This window comes from Lathyrus oleraceus, chromosome 3 (assembly GCF_024323335.1).
Source record: "Lathyrus oleraceus cultivar Zhongwan6 chromosome 3, CAAS_Psat_ZW6_1.0, whole genome shotgun sequence".
NCBI lineage: Eukaryota > Viridiplantae > Streptophyta > Magnoliopsida > Fabales > Fabaceae > Lathyrus > Lathyrus oleraceus.
In genome coordinates this window covers 381,617,630-381,641,708 of record NC_066581.1, presented here as the reverse complement: position 1 = coordinate 381,641,708, position 24,079 = coordinate 381,617,630, and positions in this window count along the sequence as shown.

The following is a 24,079-nucleotide window of genomic DNA, read 5'->3' as shown; positions in this document are numbered from 1 at the left end:
CATTAGGATAGTTCTCTTTTTATAGCGATCACCTCTTTTCAGGGATCCGCTTCCTGATACCCTCGCCTATTCCTAGCACAAATTTTCTCCCCAGTAAGAGTCGAATAATTCAGTTAAAGAGCCTCTTTATTTTTCATTTATCAGTTTGTTTGCAAAAATGTCCGAATTTTTGATAAAACATATTGCATATGAACATAATGGTGGCTTTTGCAGATGATTTGCACAGGAAAACATTTAAAATTGCTTTGAATGTGCTTAATCCCGGACGGTGAATTCAAACCGAGTAATTCCCCCGAGGCATACGTGTATTTTTGGTTGCAGGTCACAGGAACCGGATGCCAAGTCATGAATCCTCATCCTCAAGCAGTTGACAAAGTCTCTCCTCAGCAGAGCATGTTCCCCAGCAGAGTTGACAGTATCCAGACTATATATCCCCAGCGGAGTTGACAGTATCAGACTGTATCTTCCTAGCAACAGCGGAGTGGTTGCATAACCAACAGATGAGAGGGTGGTGTTCCCAGTGTTCATCTCATTCCCCAGCAGATTATTTTTAACAGATTTGTTAATCCCCAACTTGAGGGCGATTAGCAAGTTCATATCCCCAGCAAAGGTCGTTTCCTACGACATTTCCCCAGGAAGTGTTTTCCCCACAGACTCTCCTCACAGAGCCTCGCCGAACAAAGTTTCCATAGTTGATACTCCCCCCGCAAGGTCAACTTTTCAAGCAGCCAATTTATTTTTGGTGGCTCATTGGTCCCGGCAGACGGATCATTCCCCACAGAGCATTCAAGGATTGATACAGCGATTTGTTCCCTACCGGAGTTTGCTTCCCCAAGCAGATTTCTTTTTACACCATGCATAACATTTGCATTTGCATGCATATCATATCAAGTATACACATAAGCTGATAAACAGGTTCTTCCAAGCAGACTGAAGAATTACTTTACAACCAAGGTCATGAGATCCAGCCAGAGGATCAAGCGTGAGTGATCCAGCCTGAGGGTCGTTTTGAAGATTCAGCCTGAGAATCGTGTTCCAGTGATCCAGCCTGAGGGTCATTTCGAAGATTCAGCCTGAGAATCGTGTTCCAGTAAGCCAGCCTAAGGCTCAATTTGAAGATTCCCCAGTGAAGTCGCCTACAAGCTTTATTTCCCCAGCAAGCCCAAGTCTAATTGAGGAGTCGTTACAACATGTTCTAGCCCGAAGAATATGTACGAAGCCCAAAAGTGGAATATTCTCGAAGCTGCATATCTAATATGAAGGTTGGGTGTAGATTTCAAAAGAGGGTCAACCAGCGCATGCCTCAGATGCGGGATCCTAATGATGGGAATTTATCATCAAAACAATCCAGATCTAGCCAGAAGATCGACGTAGATTCAGCCAGAGAATCGAAACAAAGAAGATCTAGCCAGAAGATCGAAAATCGCAATAATTCAGATCTAGCCAGAAGATCGAAGTAGATTCATCCAGAGAATCAAAGGAAATAGATTCAGCCAAAGAATCGAAACGAAGGAGATCTAGCCAGAAGATCGAAGAAGATCTAGCCAGAAGATCAAAATCGTATCCAGCCAGAGGATCAGAAGAAAAATAAACAGCGCGGTGTATTTCTGCGTTTTTGTGGTGTTCTCGGAGCGTAAATTTTCGGTCTGTCTTTGGTATTCAATCACAGCTCACCCCGTTTGTCTGATAAGCTGTTCGCTTTCATCCTACTCGGGTTAGCTGATGATTGAATAGGGGCAGCTGTAACACCCCAAAATTTGCCCTCCTCATTCATGCATTCATTTAGCATTTCATATTGCATTTCATCATGTCAATCAGAATTAGATCCAAGAAACTTTTTAAAAAATAATAATAATAATAATAATTTTTTACAAAAAAATTTAAATAAATAAATAATTAAATAAATAAATAAATTTAAAAAAAAATCTTGGACTTGGACCTCTCTCAAAAGCCCACTAAGCCACCAATATCAGGTTATAAATTCAGAGTTTCAGTGAAACAAAATTTCATTCTATTCCTATTACCCTGTCTGGGAAAAAGATAGTGAGAGAAGAACCCTGGAAAAAAGGAGGAGAAGCAAAATACTCTGAGGTTTCCTTGAAACAAAACCCTTGACAAAACCTGGAGAGAAACCTGACAGAGAACTCAGAGCAACCCCCAGGCAGCTCTGAAAAATTCAATCTGACTCACACACTTTCATCTCACGCAAACCCTAACATTGCCTTGCAAACCTAGCCGTGCCATTTGATTTCAACCGGTCTCTCCCATCAGGTTTGCCTCATTCCCATGATTTTATGCTCTTAATTTGGATCATCTGAATGTATGAGGTATGATGGATGAATTTCATTATATTTTTGCCCACGGGTTTAATTATGCATGAATGGGTGAAACCTATGCCTTGAATGTTTAATCACATGATTTCTGAAATGTATGCCACAGGGTTTGAGGTTTCTGAAACCATACTGTTATCCATGAAAAAAATGCTTATCGTGTTTCACTAACCCTTTTGTTGAGTTTTTGTGAGGGCTCACAGACTCTTGCAGAGATGGTTTGTGTGGTTTTCCCACTTTATTTGTGGGATACCCCCTGGAGGTTCATTCCGATTACCTGTACTGACTCACCTTTCTTTGATGGCATTAGCTTGGGAGATCTCTGGGTTTCTTACTCCTTTAATTGCTGTTACTTCGGATCTTTATCCGTGTGGTACTTTTACCTCTTTTCCGCATTTTATCGCTTTCTTAGCTGGAAGACCTCGATAGGAGGCATTTGTTTTCTTTTGTTTATTTACTTTTGAGCCCCTTGTTGGCACATTTACTTTATACATGTTTGTTTTGTATGTGTTCGTATCCCTGCAGGTAGCGCGGTTCCTTCGTCAAGGACTGCCTTTTTGCCATTGAGCATCCCAAACCCTAAAACCCAAAGCAACACGTTAACTCCTTCTTGTAACACCTCGAAATTTGCCCTCCTCTCTTGGGAATAGCTTAGCATATTGCATTTCATTTTTTAGGTCATTAGTCATTGCATTTTTGCATATCATGTGGCAACATTGAGCAAGTCATCCTCCCAAGTCTTGATCAGAAGATAAAGAGGTTAAGATATTCAAGCCTGAGGGTTTCATGGTTTGATCACTAACCATCTGAGGGTTTGTACTTCAAATTAGGGTTTCTTGGTTCCTCAAGGAGGTTGATCATCGTCTTGGTTGAAATGATACATCATCATCATCATGTTTTCATCATCACCAAGAGGTTCATTATGCTTGATCAGATTCCTTGGAATTAGGGTTTTGACCTCTAGTCAACCCTAATCATCTGTATTGTGCCAATCAGGGCTTGTCAAGGAGATGAGGTCTTCATTAAGATGGGAGATCATCATATGGTTTCATTGGGCTTATGGAAGCTAGGGTTTCATTTTGGAGCCATTTCATCAGGAGATTGAGGCTCAAGTTCATCTGTGCATGGCCAAAGTCATCTATCAATGAAAAAGTCAACCAAAGGTCAACTGTTGAATTTGGAGGTGGGAGAAGGTTGGAAATACTTCATTCATGTCCAAACAAGTTTCATTTGACATTTCAAACATCAACAATGAAGAAAATAAAGTCAGATGAAAACTTTCCAAAAATAGAAAGTGACTTGTAATTCAAAACTGCCAAAAATGGAAAGGTCTTCTCCTCAAATTTACATCATCATACAAGCTTCAAATGAAATTTTGTCCAACATGAAAGTTGAAGATATTGCTCTCACCTTTCCAAAAAGTCCAAGAACATCCATTTCTCATGTGTGGTTAGCAAATTATGGATCAATCATTGTCAAGGAAATTTGAAGTTCAAGCTAGCATAACTTTCACACCACAAGGCCAAATGGAGTGGGGTTTTTTGCTACAATCTTGTTTTAACATGCTCTATCATAATCATGCATTACCATTCATCAAATCTCATCACAAAAAAAATGGATTTTCCACTTGATTTGAATTTGAATTTTGGTGGGAAAAGTTGAATTTGAAAAAACAAGCGTTGCATTCACTTGATTTCACTTGCATTTGCCTCCAAAACCATTTTGCAAGTGAATTGGACAGAAAAACGTGTACTGTAGCATTGTTTCCATGCACATGAGGGTGGATTGACCAATTGGGCATAACACTTCATTTCCCTAATTACCTTGCATTTGGCTTAACCTTGATTAGCATCTTCATTAATCCACCATATATAAGGATAATTCTAACAGAATTTGGCATTAACACATCATTTGCACCAGATCTAGATCAAAAATTGCAAATTGCACAAAACTTTCTCTCTCATTTTTTCTGCAAATTCTCCAAAAACCTTGCCTGGTTCTTCATTGTTCCGTCATCCACAAGCATTATTGAAGGTTTTGGAAGCAAGCATTCAAGGTTTTCGTGTTGTTTCAAGAACTGTTGCATCAAGCATCTTTCATGGCAGCTGAGGATTGGAGCTAGATCTTGCATGTTCAACACTCAAATCATCATCCATTCAACTACCTGAGCTTGGTAGAGCATATGTTTTGCATTTCTAGGCCTTGAAACGAGCAAATCAACTTCTGCATCTTCATTGAGGTGAAAATTCGATTGCTCTAATTCTTCCAATTATCATGTGCATCTTGTAGATCGTGGAACATAGGACATTCTGCACTTTAGATCTCTTGATTTCATTGAGTTTTGAGAAAGTTATCATGATTTGAAGTTTGGATGTCAAAACTTATTTTGCTCGATGCTTTTGATATGGTTAGAATAAGATGAAATTGATGCTGGATTAGTGATGTGTGTTAAAGGATGATTCGAATGGTATATATTTCATGAATTTCTGGAATGATTTGTTCTTGACCTGGATGAACATGATGAACACTTGATGAATGTCTAGGGTTTCCAGTTTCCAGAAGCATTTTGATCTTCTTGCGCTCAGTTTGCATGTGTTTCGTGGTTTTTGTCCCATGCACCAATAGCAGCGTGCCACCTCACTTAATGAAACGGCGTGTTTCATTAAGTGAGCGCTGGATTTCAAATTGCTCTCCGGTTCGAGCCTGGACCAGAGCACTTCTTCATATTGCCTTTTGCATTTATTTCCATTGTCTTCACATGTTCATGTCCACTCCATTCATGCATTTTTTAATTTTCTTCTCCATTAAAAAAATCATAACTCTCAAAATAATAATCCAAATCACATGAGACTTTTTTCATTTTGTTCATCATCATGTCTAATTTTTTATGGATATTTTTCCAGATATTGTGCACGTGTGGTTTTTCATGTTGCCTAGGGTTTGCTCATACATGTGTTTACTTGCACCTTGCTTGATATTTTGGTTGTGAAATGGTGATGCTTAATCCAATGAAGCTGAAATTTTACATGTGTAAACTAGATACCTTTAGGGATTTTTTGGTATAGAGTTCGTGATTTTATCATTTCTGGTTGTGGAGATATGCTATGATGAGTGTAGGTGTGACAATTTGTGTCACACCTTTGCTTGCTTGACTTCCTGATTTTATTTGCCATGCCAATTCTATGCCAATTAACCTGATTTTTTGCATGATGATATTTATGGATGTTAGGGTTGCTTGTGAACTTTTATGGAATTTTTGAGTGCATTTCCAATTTGTTTGAGAATTTCCTTTCTGTTTGACCAATTGTGGACCTTTTGTGAGTCATGAATTTAAACGATTTGTAAAATTCTTAATGTTTATTGGATGGACCTGAAATTTTACACATGTATTCTAGACACCTTGAAGTTTGCCATGGCTTTGGTTTTATGTCCATATCATGTTTTGATTCTGTTTTGTGCTTGTGTGAAGTTGATGCATGATTTGGTGCCTTGTATGAGCTTGTTTTGCCTTGCTTTGACTTATGGATTTTATTTGACTTGCTTCCACTTATCCAAATGGCTTGAAATTTGGTGTGATGATCCCTTGATGAATTCTGTTTAGCCATGATTTTTCTTGAGATTTATTGAATTGTTTTTGAGTTGATGTGGATTGGATCATTCTGTTTGGTTCTATGAGGTTCTAACTTGCATGCTTTGTGCTCTTTGCCTTATGAAATGAAATTGGTTGATGATATGGATATGAGACCACTTGGATTTGTTTCTTATTTGATTGAACTTGATTTTTGATGATTTTCATGTTCTGTTTTGGTTTATTGCTCCCATTTTGACCCTAGGCCTTGTCCTAGTGGTTAGTGCTTAATGTTTGAGCTTTGTTTCAGGTCAAAGAGCACAATTGCTTATACTTGATGATGTGCACTCAATTGGAGTTGGTCCATTGCTTGTTTATGAATAACCTTGAGTTTTTTTTGTAGGCTTTGAGACTTGTACTTAGGCCTTGTGGATTGCACCTTTGTGCATTGCTTTGCTTGTTTGTCTGTTTATGTACAGTTGACTGTTGACCATTAGCTTATCTGTTTGACTGTTTGAGCTGTGTACTGATTATGTTAGATTGATTTCAGGTACATTAGTTGCTATAGTTCATTGTGAACTTGCTTTTGTTGTTGCTTGGTTGCTTAACCAATTGAGGTATAGCTCACTAACTTCATGTAGTCTGGAAGACCTGGCCTGTTATTTGGTCAGGCACCTGTCTGAAGTCCTCCTTAAGAGGCAATGCTTGTGATTGTTTATCTTTGTCCCCAAGCAGGAAAAGACCTTTGATAAGGCAATTGGCAGATACAAGAGATGTGCAATCCATCTCCTGCTATTCAGTCGAGTCATCCCTTTGCTCACACAACTGGTGTTGATGCATTGTGGACATTAACCCAAGATCCTTGTTGAGTCAGTCATAAGTGTAGAAGGGTTCCCACTTTCTGAACCCACACTTCCTTTGTCTAAAGCTCTCCCAGACCAGGGATAAGAGCTGTGAGGCACACCCCTCACTTCCCATTTCATCTGCTTCACCCTAACGCTCAATGTTAGGGTTAAGAGCTAACATCACCCTGATACAGTTGGCTTGCTTTTGCAGCCTAACCCTTGTGTGAGCCCACTTTGTGTGTATATAGTGTATGCTAATTGTGTGTATGTTTGCTTTGGTTTATTGTGCTTGTATGCCTTGCTTTGCCTGTTTAGGATAGCTTGCTGCCTGTGCAAGTTAGATAGAAAACTCAACCTAGGACCATTGTGGAATACATGATAACTATTAGGCTCGAGTTAGTCTCCCTTCTAGTTGGTCTTTTCCCAGTCTCTGGTTAGGAGAAAGTTTCTCCCCTGTTAAGGGGAACTACGTTGCCCTGATCCTCATACCAGATGAGGTACGTAGGCAGGAGATCGTACGAGATCTCTCCGGGCACCTTTTTTCTTTTTGTGTGTGTTTGCTTGGCAGTTGCTAGGTTCGAGTGCCAGACTCCTTAGTAACTTGTTGTTTGTCCCTTCTTGTGTGTGTTAGGAGATGGACATAAGCCCAGCGATTGGCAGTCCGTATCCTATGGGTGTTTGTTGTGTGGAGTCCGACGTAAGTCCAGCGATTGGCAGTTGGTTTCCAGTGTGGGTTTGTTTTGTTTGGAGTCTGATGTAAGTCCAGCGATTGGCATTCGGTTTCCATGTTTGCATGTTTGTGTGTGTTTTGTTTCGGCGTGCGTGAGCCGAACTACGTTAGCTCTGATTCTCATTCCAGATGAGATACGTAGGCATAGGATGCGATATCCTAGCGAGCCCTTTCCCCTCTTATCCCACCTGTGTTGTTTCCGGTGTGTGTGTGATGTTTGTTTGTGAGCAGTTTTAGCAACCTTATTCTTTCCTCTTGAGCGTGGATCCCGTCGAGTACGACGGATGCGTAGGGGTGCTAATACCTTCCCTTCGCATAACCGACTCCCGATCCCATTCTCTTTGGTCACGAGACCATGTCTTTTCCAGGTTTACTTCGAGTGTTTCCTTTCCCTCTTTGGGATAAATAACGCACGGTGGCGGCTCTGTTTGTTTTGTTTTAGCCCGCCGGTTGTTTTTCGCGGATGCAACAGCTGGCGACTCTGCTGGGGACACTAGAAGTTGACCTATTGCTGGTCCATCTTCCCTAAGCGAGTCTCTCCTAGCGTTCTAGGATAATTTAGGTTGCTTGTGTTGTTTTATTTATTGCATTTATGATTAGTCTGTGGTGTATATATTTGCATAAATATTTACATGCATCATACTATCATGTTGCTGTCCTCTGTACAGGTGGTTCCTCTGTTTTGGGGTGGGTGTTCTGAGTGGGGCTAAAACCCAGGCCCGAGTATACACCTAGGATTAGTGTGGTCTCAGGTTGCCTCTCATGTTAGGTCAACATGATCTTGGCGACTTGACATACCACAAGCCGGACGAGGTTCTTTCGAGGGAGCTCTTCCTTTGTGGAGTATCCACTTTGGTTGAGTTACTTCATCTGAGCTATTGACTTCGGTGACCGATCATTCCCGAATCTTTGGTTTAGACAATCTTAAGAGAGCTACAGTGGCACACCCGCAAGGGCAAACCCATTGAGTATCTTTGCCCGATTGTCGAGACTATTATCCGCCTTAGGATGACCTGATTAGAATTTACCTGTGAGGGGAGGGTGATTCTTACAGATGCATGTTCAGATGGTGACTTTGATGGTGACTTTTGGTTCCGTTGATCAGAGTCCTATTTATAAGTAGGATTTATGGACATTTCTTTCTGAGACGCCGGAGTTCTGTCCGTGTTATTTATCAGTGGGGATCCGTTTATTTCAGGATTCCCCGGGCCGATTCAGAGGTTCTTGTGGTTGTCTGCTCAGAGATTGTCTGATGATGATGGTGATGTATCTTTCAGTTCCGTTTATTTCGGAACCCTTGAGGTGGATTTGTGGTTACATATTCCTTCAGATGGTTGTGATCAGTTCAGAGATCAGGCTTCAGTACAACAGATGTTCAGATGACTTGGAGGATGGCACTATGGATTGCATTCATTCATTAGCATCATCACATTTTGCATTTACCTGCATCTAACCCATGTTTATCCATATGCAGGGACATTTTTGATTGAGATCCTGGTTGAGAGATTTCCTTGCTCAGACATGAGGACCGGTTTGAAGCATGACGTCGCTTATAGTTTCTTCGACCCAGAGATTGGTGTGCTGAGAGATATGATAGCCTTGATCACACCCGACCATGTGGGGATGTTCCGTGAGGCATACGGTGGTATTCTGAAGCTGGTTTTCAGGCTCACAGACAGCGACAGGAGCGCCATTCATACTCTTCTTCAGTTCTATGATCCGGGTTTGAGATGTTTCGTCTTCCCAGATTATTTGTTGGGACCCTTGATGGAGGATTATGCCAGCATCCTGGGTATTCAGATCCGAGATCAGATTCCTTTATGTGCCATTAGGGGAGAGCCTGACATCCTTGAGATTTCTCGTGCTCTTTATTTGAGTCCGGAGGTGACCAAGGAGGGTTTGAAGGAGAAAAGAAAGTTACCTGGTTTTCATCTGAGTTTCTTGGAAGCTAAGGCCAAGGAACATGCTGTTGCGGGTAATTGGAAGACGGTCTGTGCCTTGATTGCTGTGAGCATTTATGGGACCATTTTGTTTCCTAATCAGAAGAACTTCGTGGATATTAATGCCATCAGATTGTTCATACAGAGGAACCCTATTCCTACTCTGATCGGAGATGTCTATTACTCGGTTCATAACAGGAACGAGAAGCGACGTGAGGGTTTGATCAGGTGTTGTGCTCAGCTGCTGTATAAGTGGTTTATGGGGTATTTGCCTTCCAAGGGTGCCTTTGCTTTTCTCGATCCTACTGTCAAGTGGTCATTCAGATTGATGGGTTTGCGGGCCAAGGACGTAGCTTGGACTCACAACGGTATGGCAGGACGAGATTTCATATACAGTTGTGGGAGTCTTCCCAATGTACCTCTTGTAGGAGTTCAGGGTTGCATTAATCACAACCCGGTGCTTCTTAGGAGGCAGATGGGGTTTGCTGTGGAGGGTCCTCCTCTCGGGCGAGAGATTCAGGAGTCCTTCTACTTCCCAATTGAGGGCAATCAGGCCAAGTTGAGGCAAGTGTTGGATGAATGGCGTGATATTCAGAGGAAAGGCAAAGTTCCTTTTGGCAAGGTTAATAGCCGGTCTTTTCCTCTATTTGATGATTGGCTTCGGAAGAGAATAGAGATCACACATCTACCATTTCCGGGAGGTGATCCTTGGTGTCCTATGATTGAGGGTCCGCGTTTTTCTGTCAGTATGGAAGAATTCCTCGAGGTGAAGAGAGCCAGAGATCAGTTGCTTACAGAGAAAGCTGAATTGGAGATGAGTGTTGCTCGGATTCAGATGGCTAATCAGGAGATCAGGGTAAGGATGGAAGATCAAGATAAGCGACATGCCCTGGAAGTGAAGTGCTTTGAGATGGATACCGCTTACTATGGCAAGGTCACGCAAGCATTGGAGTCGTCTACAAGGGAGCACGACATTACCAAGGAGAAGCTAGCCAGAGCCTCAAAGGTCATTGAAGATGAGAAGAGGAGGCAAATCATAGTGAGGGATCAGAGGGACGACAGAGTCAGAATCCTCGTTGCTGAGTGGGAAGCAAAGCTGAAGATTAAGGAAACAGAGAATGTGAAGACCATTGCTGAGAGAGATCATTATATCACCGAGAGAGATCACTACATTGCTGAGAGAGATCATTACTTCAGGCAGATGAAGATTCACCAGAAGGAGGTGGGGAGATTGCAGCAGGAGAACACCGAGCTCAGGTTCGCCGCAGAGTTTGCAAGGATGGTTTATGATATAGGGCCTTCTGTGGGACCTTCTTCAGATTAGACCTTTCTTTTGTGTGGATTACCGTCAGGCCTGTTGACGGAATTCATTTGCTTGTATTTCCTTCCTGATTCTGGAGGATTGTATTTGACTTGTATCAGCTTGATGTATGACTATGGCACTTATTGTGCATTTTGCTATGTGATGGTTATTTTCATTCAGTGATCGGTCTTCAAGCTTTATTTGCTTTCTCTTATGCACTCACACAGCACACACATGGTTGGGTGGTATTTTGCTAAATCATATATCTCTGATCTATATGATGAGGTCGAATGATGAATGTCAGAATATTGCTGCCGGATTATTATCTGTCTCGATGAAGCCAGGATCGAGAGATAAAGTGTTCCTCATACGGATAGACACTGCACTCATGCATGATCATAATAACTTGTGTTTTATTTTGCAGGTATCAGTTCTAACGTGCGTGATTGTTTCAGGAATCATTGCTCGTGCTCGTAGAGTTGTACCTTTGCACTCAACACGCCCTCACAAATATTTCACCAGACGCAACACTCCAAGGCTGATGGATCTCCCTAATTCAGATGTTCTCGAGCTGAAAGATAAGATGAACGAACTGATCAACATCATGCAGGGTTTTGCAGTTGGTCAGAAAGCTTTGGCTGACAAAGTTGAGAAGCTCGAGCGGGCTTCAGCTGCTAACAGCGGTGTCAACCTGGATGGTGTCTCCAACCAGGGGCTGGGTGGTTCTCGAGATGGCGGAAAGAGAACGACTGTGGGTATAGTGAATAATAATGCTGCTACAGGTGGTCAACCTGGTCCGATGGGCAACAATATGAAGGACAGCCTGTTCCCGCCATTCTTTGGGGTTGATGATGACAGAGAGGAAGACCGAGAAGCTGATCAGTTCTCTATGCACAACGAACCGTTTGGACAATACGGTGCCCAACCACAGAACAAGGAGATCCAACTGCTAGCAGAAAAGATCAGAGCTCTTGAAAGCTATGCCACTCCCGGGGTCGTAAATATGTCAAACATGGGGCTAGTCGAGGGGATTGTGATCCCACAGAAGTTCAAAGCGCCCACATTTGATAAATATAATGGGAGTTCCTGCCCGGAAACTCATCTTCAAGCTTTCGTCCGCAAGATCTCTGCATACACGATGGATCAGAAGCTGTGGATGTACTTTTTCCAGGACAGTCTGTCTGGAGGGTCCTTGGAGTGGCACACCAAGCTGAGATCTTCTGATATTAAGAGCTGGCAGGATCTTGGTGACGCATTCTTTAAACAATACCAATTCAACGCTGACATGGCTCCTAGTCGTACCCAGCTGCAGGGTATGTCTCAGAAGTCAAGCGAGGGGTTTAAAGAATATGCTCAAAGATGGAGGGAGTTGGCTGCCAGAGTGCAACCTCCATTAGTGGACAGAGAGATGTCTGATTTGTTCATGGGTACCCTGCAGGGGGCATTTGCTGAAAGGATGGTTGGTTGCCCAGTGACAAACTTCGCAGACATTGTTGTGGCCGGTGAAAGGATTGAGAGTTGGTTGAAATTGGGGAAGATTCAAGGTAATGCTTCGTCGTCAGGATCGAAGAAGCCCTTCGGAAATGGCCAGAGGAAGAAAGAGGGTGATACCAGTGCAGTATACACTCAAAGAGGGCAAAGTAGGGATCGTTACTATCAGCACACTGCTGCGGTAACTATTCCTACTGATAATCAGCCTGCACAACAGCAACAGCAACAACTGCAACAGCAAAGACAACCATTTCAGCAGAGACCTCAGAGGGCTGGATATCAGGTCAGGGGAAGAATGAATGATCGACAGTTTGATAGGCCGCCTGTGACCTATTCCTTTCTGTTGAAGAGGCTGAAAGATCTGGGGTTGGTGCAGCTGAGAACTCTGGCACCTTTGAGACCTGATCAGAGGCCAGCCAATTTTGATGAGAATGCAAAATGTGAATTCCATTCAGGTGCTCCAGGGCATAATGTAGAGGACTGCAAAGCTTTTAAGCATGTAGTCCAAGACTTGGTGGATTCAAAAGCTATCAACTTTGCACCGTCCCCGAATGTCAATGCTAATCCCATGCCCGCGCATGGTCAAAGGGGGGTGAATGTTATCTCTGAGGAGAATAGAATCGGGCTGTTGTCTGTTGATCAAATGAAGACTCCTTTGGCTGAGGTCAAGAGGCAGTTGTTGTTAAATGGGGTCTATCTGGGTTGTGGTGATGATTGTGTTGCGTGCATTGTTACTCCTGAGGGGTGTGTACTGTTGAGAGAGGTTGTTCAAAGGTTGATGGACGAAGGAAGTATTCGGGTTGAAAAGGTGGATTTGGGGAAAGATGATGTCTCTACCATAACGATTTACTTCGACCCGGTTGATTTGTCAACTCTAGCTGAAGCGGCTCCAGTTACTATCACGGTACCTGGACCGATTCCCTATGACAAAGATGATACCGTGCCGTGGAATTATGGTGGGGAAGTTTATTGCAATGGAGAGAAGGTAGAAGACCCAGCTGCAGGTGAAACCACCGTTTCAAAGGTGGATAATGCCGGTCCCAGTGGTTTCACTCGCAGTGGAAGACTGTTTGCTCCTGATACTCTGAGAGGTGGAGAAGGAGAAAAAGAGAAAAAAGAAAAGGCCGAGGCTTTAGCCAGGGCAAAAGGAAAACAAGCTGTGATGAATGATGGTACTCCCGTAGTGACACCGGCGCCTGGTGGGCCGGAAAAAGAACTTGATGATGATGCAGAAGAATTCTTAAGAATCATCAAGAAGTCTGAGTACAAGCTTGTGGACCATCTGCAGCAGACTCCTTCCAGAATATCAATTCTATCTTTGCTGTTAAGCTCTGAGGGGCATAGAGAAGCTTTGATGAAAATTCTGAAGAAAGCCTATGTTCCTCAGGAGATAACAATCAATCAATTGGAGACGGTGGTGTCTAATGTTCATGCCAGCCATGGGCTGGGTTTCACCGACATGGATTTGACTGTAGATGGGAGGAATCACAACAGGGCTTTACACATTGCGATGGAATGTAAAGGGGCTGTGCTTTCGCATGTGCTAGTTGATACAGGCTCCTCATTAAATGTGTTGCCGAAGAAAGCCTTGGCAAAGCTGAACTGTGAGGGGTTGATCCTGACGCCCACTGATCTGATAGTGCGGGCTTTTGATGGGTCGAAACGGGCTGTATTTGGAGAAGTTGAGCTTCCGGTGAAGATTGGCCCAGAGGTGTTCAAGTCTGTTTTCTATGTCATGGATATTCAACCGGCATACAGTTGCCTGTTGGGTCGCCCATGGATTCATGCTGCTGGGGCAGTGACTTCGACTTTGCACCAGAAGTTGAAATATATCTGGGAAGGACAGGTTGTCACCGTCTGCGGGGAAGAGGATATCTTTGTCAGCCACCTTTCATCTTTCAAATACGTGGAGATGGACGGTGAGATATGGGAGACGCCAAGTCAAGCGTTTGAAACCGTTAAGGTAGAGAATGCTCTTTTTGCAAAAGAAGAAGAGAAACCGTCCATATCTTCATATAAGCAGGCTGCCGAGGTGGTGAAGAATGGAGAGGCTCCTGGTTGGGGGAAGATGATGGACATCTCCGCCAAGAAAGACCGCTTTGGAGTGGGTTATCAGCCGAACAGAGGCTCATCTGGACAAGGTAGAGGACGTCGTCCATCTGTCACATTCACCAGTGCTGGAATGCTGGATCCAGATCACATCTGTATGGTGGGTGATGAAGCTGATAGCGACTGCGAATTGGATCAGTGGATAAAGCCGTGCGCACCAGGGATGGGAATCCAGAACTGGAAGGCTGAAAAGATCATCACTGTCACTCTGCTAGAAGAGTAATGATTTCTATTTTTCAATTTTATTTGCATGAAAGCCATACGTGTTGCCCGACATGTAATGGTTCATTGTAAGGGCCACCTCATGTTTAATTTTGCAAGCTTTTTGCATCATAAATAAAAGGATGTTTTTCAGTTAAAAGCGGTGTTCCCTGTTTTTCATTTATTTTTGCAGTTTAAAAATAAAAACAAACAAAAATGGCAATGTTTTCATTTTTCTTTTCAATTTGTCTCGTTCCGGTTCTAAAGCAATGCATGAATCCACATTCATGCAGATGCGATCTCTCTCCGGATCTCATTGATAACAATCCTGTTACACCCTCATATGACTTCGACAATCCAATCTATCATGCCGAAGAGGAAGGCGAAGAAGATTGTGAACTGCCAGGGGAATTAGCCAGGTTGTTGAAACAAGAGGAGAAGGTGATTCAGCCGCATGAAGAGCAAATTGAAATTGTGAATCTGGGTACCGACGAGGTCAAGAAAGAGGTAAAAATCGGGGCTGCTTTGGAGGAAAGCGTCAAGAGTAGAATGGTAGCGTTGTTAAAAGAGTATGTCGACATCTTCGCCTGGTCTTATCAAGATATGCCAGGGTTGGATACCGATATCGTTGTGCACCAGCTACCATTGAGAGCAGATTGTCCTCCAGTGAAGCAGAAGTTGCGCAGAACTCGACCTGATATGGCGATGAAAATTAAAGAGGAAGTGCAGAAGCAGTGGGATGCTGGTTTCCTTGCTGTCACTAATTATCCGCCGTGGGTCGCCAACATTGTGCCGATGCCGAAAAAAGATGGGAAGGTGAGAATGTGTGTGGACTATCGGGATCTGAACAGAGCTAGTCCAAAAGATGATTTTCCATTACCTCACATTGATGTGTTGGTAGATAATACAACTCAATTCTCGGTGTTTTCCTTCATGGATGGCTTTTCTGGCTATAATCAAATCAAAATGTCGCCAGATGATATGGAGAAAACAACGTTCATCACACCGTGGGGCACCTTTTGCTACAAGGTGATGCCATTTGGTCTCAAGAACGCCGGTGCTACTTATCAGAGGGCCATGGTGACTTTGTTTCATGATATGATTCATCATGAAATCGAATGCTATGTTGATGACATGATAGCAAAGTCCCAGACAGAAGAGGGGCATTTGGTAGATCTGGCCAAGCTGTTCGACCGGCTGAGACAGTTCAGGCTGAGGTTGAATCCGAACAAGTGCACTTTCGGAGTGCGGTCCGGTAAATTGCTGGGGTTTATTGTAAGTGAAAAAGGAATCGAGGTTGATCCTGCTAAGGTAAAAGCAATAAGAGAAATGCCTGAACCGAGAACAAAAAAGGAGGTTCGTGGTTTCTTAGGTAGATTGAACTACATTTCACGGTTCATATCTCATCTAACAGCCACGTGTGAACCAATTTTCAAGTTATTGAGAAAAGATCAAACGGTCAGGTGGAATAATGATTGCCAAGAGGCTTTTGAAAAGATAAAAGAGTATTTGCAGGAGCCTCCGATTCTGATGCCTCCTGTGGAGGGACGACCGTTAATTTTGTACTTGACGGTCCTCGAGGGGTCTATGGGGTGTGTATTGGGGCAGCATGACGAGTCTGGTCGAAAAGAGCATGCCATATACTACCTTAGCAAAAAGTTTACCGACTATGAAACAAGATATTCACTGCTCGAGAAAACTTGCTGTGCTTTGGTTTGGGCTGCTCGCCGACTGAGGCAGTATATGCTGGTTCATACCACTTTATTGATTTCCAAGATGGATCCAATCAAGTACATTTTTGAGAAGCCAGCATTGACCAGACGGGTTGCGAGATGGCAAATGATTTTGACTGAATATGATATACAATATACCTCTCAGAAAGCAATCAAGGGGAGTGTATTGTCTGATTACCTCGCCCAGCAACCTATTGAGGATTATCAACCAATGAAGTTTGAATTCCCTGATGAGGACATCATGTTTCTCAAATCGAAAGATTGCGAGGAACCAATCCCAGAGGAGGGGCCTGACCCTGAATCCGAATGGATTCTGATGTTTGATGGGGCCGTTAACGTGAATGGTAGCGGTGTTGGTGCTGTTTTGGTTACGCCGAAAGGATCCCATATTCCTTTTGCTGCCCGGCTAACATTTGAATGCACCAACAACGTGGCTGAATACGAAACTTGCATATTGGGGATTGAAGAGGCGATTGATTTGAGGATCAAGAACCTTGTTATATATGGAGATTCAGCTCTGGTCGTAAATCAGGTTAACGGAAAATGGTATACGCATCAATCTCATTTAATTCCATACCGGGATTATACGAGGAGATTGTTGACGTTTTTCACCAAGGTGAAGATGCATCATGTGCCTAGAGAGGAGAATCCTTTGGCAGATGCTTTGGCTACTCTGGCCGCCTTGATTAAGGTACAGTGGTGGAATCAGTTCCCCAATGTTGAGGTGGGACGTCTGGATAGACCGGCTTATGTGTTTGCTGTGGATATAGCGCCTGATGATGAGAAGCCGTGGTATTACGATATCAAGCGCTATCTGGAAACCCAAGAGTATCCTGAGGGAGCATTCAAGAAGGACCGAAAGACTCTGCGGAGGTTGGCCATGGTGTTCTACTTGAATAAGGACGGGGTTCTGTATAAGCGGAATTTTGATTGGGTCTTGCTCCGATGTGTTGATGATAGAGAAGCAAGCCAATTGATGAAAGAGGTTCATGAAGGATCATTCGGTACCCATGCCAGTGGGAATGCGGTGGTGAAAAAGCTGCTGAGGGCAGGTTATTACTGGATGACAATGGAGGCCCAATGTTTCAATTTCGTGCGGAAGTGTCATAAATGCCAGATTTATGTTGACAAGGTGCACGTGCCTCCAAATCTGTTGAGTTTGATGTCGTCTCCGTGGCCGTTCGCTATGTGGGGCATTGATATGATCGGAAAGATTGAGCCTACGGCTTCGAATGGGCACTGATTCATATTAGTGGCTATTGATTACTTCACTAAGTGGGTAGAAGCAGCCTCTTATACGAATGTGACAAAGCAGGTCGTTGCCAGATTTCTCAAGAGAGACATCATTTGCAGATATGGGGTTCCCGAAAGAATCATTACTGATAATGGTTCTAATTTGAACAATAAGATGATGGCAGAACTGTGCCGGGAATTCAAGATTGAACATCACAATTCTTCTCCTTATCGTCCGAAGATGAATGGGGCGGTTGAGGCGGCCAATAAGAATATAAAGAAGATTGTGCAGAAAATGGTTGTGACCTATAAGGACTGGCCTGAGATGTTGCCGTTTGCATTGCATGGGTATCGAACTTCGGTGCGTACTTCTACTGGGGCAACGCCTTTCTCGTTGGTATATGGAATGGAAGCCGTGCTACCGGTTGAGGTTCAGATTCCCTCTTTGAGAGTCCTGATGGACGTAAAGTTGCAAGAGGCGGAATGGGTAAGGACTCGGTACGAAGAGTTGAGCCTGATTGAGGAAAAGAGGCTGGCAGCCATCTGTCATGGGCAGTTATACCAACAAAGGATGAAGCGTGCTTTTGACCGAAAGGTACGACCTCGGGTGTATCACGTAGGTGATATGGTGTTGAAAAGGATCCTTCCTCCTCAAAACGATCGTAGGGGCAAATGGACACCCAACTATGAAGGTCCATTCGTGGTCAAGAAGGTTTTCTCTGGCGGAGCCTTGTTGCTGACGACCATGGATGGCGAGGATTTTCCATCCCCTGTGAATGTGGACGCAGTTAAAAAATACTTTGTATAAAGAGACCCGCTGGACGAAAAGAATAAAATAGTCCAGGCAAAAATGGGCATCCCGGCGAACCAAAAAACAGAAAGAAAAGGTTCGGGCAAAAATTAGGGATAAAAAGAAAAAAAACTGTACACCCGGCAAGTCGAAAACCTGAAAGGGCGACTTGGGCAAAAAAGGGTATCCCGGTGGACTGAAAACCCGAAAGGGCGGTCCAGGCAAAAGAGGGATTGAAACGAACAACTGCGTCTGGCATGATCGTTTGTCCTTTGGTTAAGGCATCATGGATAATACCCGGTAGGGATCAATCAGAAGCGTCTTTTTCAGAAGGCAGAAAGCACGGAGAGTCTGAGGACATATGGGGTGTAACCGAGTTGGAACTCGATGAGATCACGGGTTTCACATTGCCATTAGGATAGATTTTTCCTTTTGTGCGCAATTACCTCTTTTCAGGAATTGCTTCCTTTGTATTGCTCAATTTGAGCCACACTTTTTCAATCAATAAAATGCATATTCAGTCGAATAATTTTGTTTTTGTTTTTCATTACCGCTTTGATTGCAAAAACATCCAATTGTTTGTGATAAAGAATCTTTGCATTTTAAGACATACAGGTCCCTTCCAATGCATGTTTATAAGATTGAAAATTTGAAATCTTATTCGGAAGGTTGAGTGACCCAAGTGTTGAAATCTTGACACGCCTGGGGCATGGTTTTATCTAACGATCTCTTTTGTAGGAACTGTTAGGTATTTTCCCTCACTTGCAGGTTGTGATGTGGAAGCTTTTGACAAAACAATCCTCATGGAGTCCAATCAGGGACGAATGAATAAAAGAAAGGTGAAAAGACGGCGATGGATGTACGACGATCTTTGAGAATTAATCAAGAAGACTCTTCAAAGTCTGAAGATTGAAAAGTTTGTATCGATCCCAGGAGTTCGATCTCCGTCGAGTGCGGAGCGGTCGGGAATACAAGGTGATGAATCAGAAAAGTCCAGACGAGTCTGGGAGTTCTCAAAATTGGAAAGCTGATAGTGGATTTGGATGGTGAATACCAATGGGTCGACGAGTCGACGGGTGTTTGGTACCAGACCTTCCTCATCTCCCCAGGCGGAGTCGAGATGACTAATTCCCCAGCAAATTCGAGGTCTGTGGCTTCCCTAGCAGGGTCGGTATGGTTATCTCCCCAGCAGGTTCGAGATTGATATTTCCTCTGCAGCCAGGCCTGAAGGTTGCTATTCCTCAGCGGAAGTATCTGTGTGCGGTGGTTTCCCTAGCAAAGTCGGGATTGATGTCCCCAGCAAGTAAAAAACCGTAGTATCCCCACAGAGTGTGGTGGTGGTTCTTTCCCCAGCGTGATCCCCAAGTGGATCGGGTGCATAGGAGGTTTTCCCCAACAGGGGTGGCCTATTTCCCAGCAGCGGTACTATTCCCCAGCAAGGTGGAGATAGGAGTGTTGTCGAGTTCCTCAGCAGAGTGCCTCGAGCTCCTCAGAAGAGTCCCTTGAGGGGGATACCTTTTTATACATTCATCATGTAGAGAAGCATAGCATATTGCATAATAAAATCGCGTAGCATTTCCATGATTATGGAACATTACGCTGAAAAAAATCAATCATGCATCATTATTGCAAGCATAAGCTAGTCTCGAACCGTGGTTATTGTTTGAGAGGTGGTTTTGCCCGAAGGTAAAGATGTTGCTCCGAGGAGTTTAGCATCATGATTTTGAATCAAAGGTATTCCTCAGTAGTGAGATATTGGAGGAAGAGTTTCTGTCAGGCGGAGATGGAAATGATAATCAGAAATGTTCGGGGTTCAAAAAGAGAATAACGAAAAGAGATAATCCCCAGCTAAATGCAAAGTGTTTGTTGGCTAAAGGTGAATAGAGAATAGCCGGTTCGTGGCTTGTTATCCCCGGCTTGGGTCGTTGGCATGCGTGCCGACTCACTTGTCATTATTTTGTTATCTCTGCCGATGCTGATAGGCGTAAAGAGTTCCTGGTATCCAGACCGAAGTGGCGTTCGGGCCAGTTGATGGCGCTCAGGCCAGTTTCCGATTTCCAGATCGAAGAAGTTCTCAACAATCAGGACGAAGAACTTGCGGCAGTCATGCCAGTTTCCCGGTATCCAGACCGAAGCGGTATCCAGACCAAGGTGGGTATTCAGACCAGTTTCCGATTTCCAGATCGAAGAAGTTCTCAACAATCTGGACGAAGAACTTGCGGCAGTCAGGCCAGTTTCCTGGTATCCAGACCGAAGCGGTATCCAGACCGAGGTGGGTATTCAGACCAGTTTCTGATTTCCAGATCGAAGAAGCTCCCGACGATTAGATCGATGCAGCTTGCGGCAGTCAGGCCAGTTTCCTGGTATCCAGACCGAAGCGGTATCCAGACCGAAGCGGTATCTAGACCGAAGCGGTATCCAGACCGAAGTGGTATCCAGACCGAAGTGGTATCCAGACCGAAGCGGTATCTAGACCGAAGTGGTATCCAGACCGAAGTGGTATCCAGACCGAAGTGGTGTTCAAACCAAAGTGGCGTCCAGGCCAGTTTTTGCGTTCAGGCTAGTCTCCCGGTGTTCAGATTAACGTTAATGCTCTCATATTCCGAGGATCAGTATTCAAACTGATGAGTGGTGTTCAGGCCATGGTTATCCCTGCATTACCATCTATCTTGGTATCCAGGTCGACGTTTCTGCTCGGTATTCAGGCCGATCTTTCTCCGTACCAGACGGGTTATTCTTCCTTCAAGATTGCTTCTTTGCCAATTCTGACAGGCATTGTTAATTATTTCCCATCAGAGTGCAAATTGTCCGTCTGTTCTTGGTATTCAATCACTCTTCACCCTGATCATCTGAAAGTCGAGGCTATTCATATTGACAGGTTCACAGTGGATTGAATAGGGGCAGCTATAACACCTCAAAATTTGCCCTCCTCTCTTGGGACTAGCTTAGCATATTGCATTTCATTTTTAGGTCATTAGTCATTGCATTTTTGCATATCATGTGGCAACATTGAGCAAGTCATCCTCCCAAGTCTTGATCAGAAGATAAAGAGGTTAAGATATTCAAGCCTGAGGGTTTCATGGTTTGATCACTAACCATCTGAGGGTTTGTGCTTCAAATTAGGGTTTCTTGGTTCCTCAAGGAGGTTGATCATCATCTTGGTTGAAATGATACATCATCATCATCATGTTTTCATCATCACCAAGAGGTTCATTATGCTTGATCAGATTCCTTGGGATTAGGGTTTTGACCTCTAGTCAACCCTAATCATCTGTATTGTGCCAATCAGGGCTTGTCAAGGAGATGAGGTCTTCATTAAGATGGGAGATCATCATATGGTTTCATTGGGCTTATGGAAGCTAGGGTTTCATTTTGGAGCCATTTCATCAGGAGATTGAGGCTCAAGTTCATCTGTGCATGGCCAAAGTCATTTATCAATGAAAAAGTCAACCAAAGGTCAACTGTTGAATTTGGAGGTGGGAGAAGGTTGGAAATACTTCATTCATGTCCAAACAAGTTTCATTTGACATTTCAAACATCAACAATGAAGAAAATAAAGTCAGATGAAAACTTTCCAAAAATAGAAAGTGACTTGTAATTCAAAACTGCCAAAAATGGAAAGGTCTTCTCCTCAAATTTACATCATCATACAAGCTTCAAATGAAATTTTGTCCAACATGAAAGTTGAAGATCTTGCTCTCACCTTTCCAAAAAGTCCAAGAACATCCATTTCTCATGTGTGGTTAGCAAATTATGGATCAATCATTGTCAAGGAAATTTGAAGTTCAAGCTAGCATAACTTTCACACCACAAGGCCAAATGGAGTGGGGTTTTTTGCTACAATATTGTTTTAACATGATCTATCATAATCATGCATTACCATTCATCAAATATCATCACAAAAAAAATTGGATTTTCCACTTGATTTGAATTTGAATTTTGGTGGGAAAAGTTGAATTTGAAAAAACAAGCGTTGCATTCACTTGATTTCACTTGCATTTGCCTCCAAAACCATTTTGCAAGTGAATTGGACAGAAAAACGTGTACTGTAGCATTGTTTCCATGCACATGAGGGTGGATTGACCAATTGGGCATAACACTTCATTTCCCTAATTACCTTGCATTTGGCTTAACCTTGATTAGCATCTTCATTAATCCACCATATATAAGGATAATTCTAACAGAATTTGGCATTAACACATCATTTGCACCAGATCTAGATCAAAAATTGCAAATTGCACAAAACTTTCTCTCTCATTTTTTCTGCAAATTCTCCAAAAACCTTGCCTGGTTCTTCATTGTTCCGTCATCCACAAGCATTATTGAAGGTTTTGGAAGCAAGCATTCAAGGTTTTCGTGCTGTTTCAAGAACTGTTGCATCAAGCATCTTTCATGGCAGCTGAGGATTGGAGCTAGATCTTGCATGTTCAACACTCAAATCATCATCCATTCAACTACCTGAGCTTGGTAGAGCATCTGTTTTGCATTTCCAGGCCTTGAAACGAGCAAATCAACTTCTGCATCTTCATTGAGGTGAAAATTCGATTGCTCTAATTCTTCCAATTATCATGTGCATCTTGTAGATCGTGGAACATAGAACATTCTGCACTTTAGATCTCTTGATTTCATTGAGTTTTGAGAAAGTTATCATGATTTGAAGTTTGGATGTCAAAACTTATTTTGCTCGATGCTTTTGATATGGTTAGAATAAGATGAAATTGATGCTGGATTAGTGATGTGTGTTAAAGGATGATTCGAATGGTATATATTTCATGAATTTCTGGAATGATTTGTTCTTGACCTGGATGAACATGATGAACACTTGATGAATGTCTAGGGTTTCCAATTTCCAGAAGCATTTTGATCTTCTTGCGCTCAGTTTGCATGTGTTTCGTGGTTTTTGTCCCATGCACCAATAGCAGCGTGCCACCTCACTTAATGAAACGCATTTCATTAAGTGAGCGCTGGATTTCAAATTGCTCTCCGGTTCGAGCCTGGACCAGAGCACTTCTTCATATTGCCTTTTGCATTTATTTCCATTGTCTTCACATGTTCATGTCCACTCCATTCATGCATTTTTTAATTTTCTTCTCCATTAAAAAAATCATAACTCTCAAAATAATAATCCAAATCACATGAGACTTTTTTCATTTTGTTCATCATCATGTCTACTTGTTTATGGATATTTTTCCAGATATTGTGCACGTGTGGTTTTTCATGTTGCCTAGGGTTTGCTCATACATGTGTTTACTTGCACCTTGCTTGATATTTTGGTTGTGAAATGGTGATGCTTAATCCAATGAAGCTGAAATTTTACATGTGTAAACTAGATACCTTTAGGGATTTTTTGGTATAGAGTTTGTGATTTTATCATTTCTGGTTGTGGAGATATGCTATGATGAGTGTAGGTGTGACAATTTGTGTCACACCTTTGCTTGCTTGACTTCCTGATTTTATTTGCCATGCCAATTCTATGCCAATTAACCTGATTTTTTGCATGATGATATTTATGGATGTTAGGGTTGCTTGTGAATTTTTATGGAATTTTTGAAAGCATTTCCAATTTGTTTGAGAATTTCCTTTCTGTTTGACCAATTGTGGACCTTTTGTGAGTCATGAATTTAAACGATTTGTAAAATTCTTAATGTTTATTGGATGGACCTGAAATTTTACACATGTATTCTAGACACCTTGAAGTTTGCCATGGCTTTGGTTTGATGTCCATATCATGTTTTGATTCTGTTTTGTGCTTGTGTGAAGTTGATGCATGATTTGGTGCCTTGTATGAGCTTGTTTTGCCTTGCTT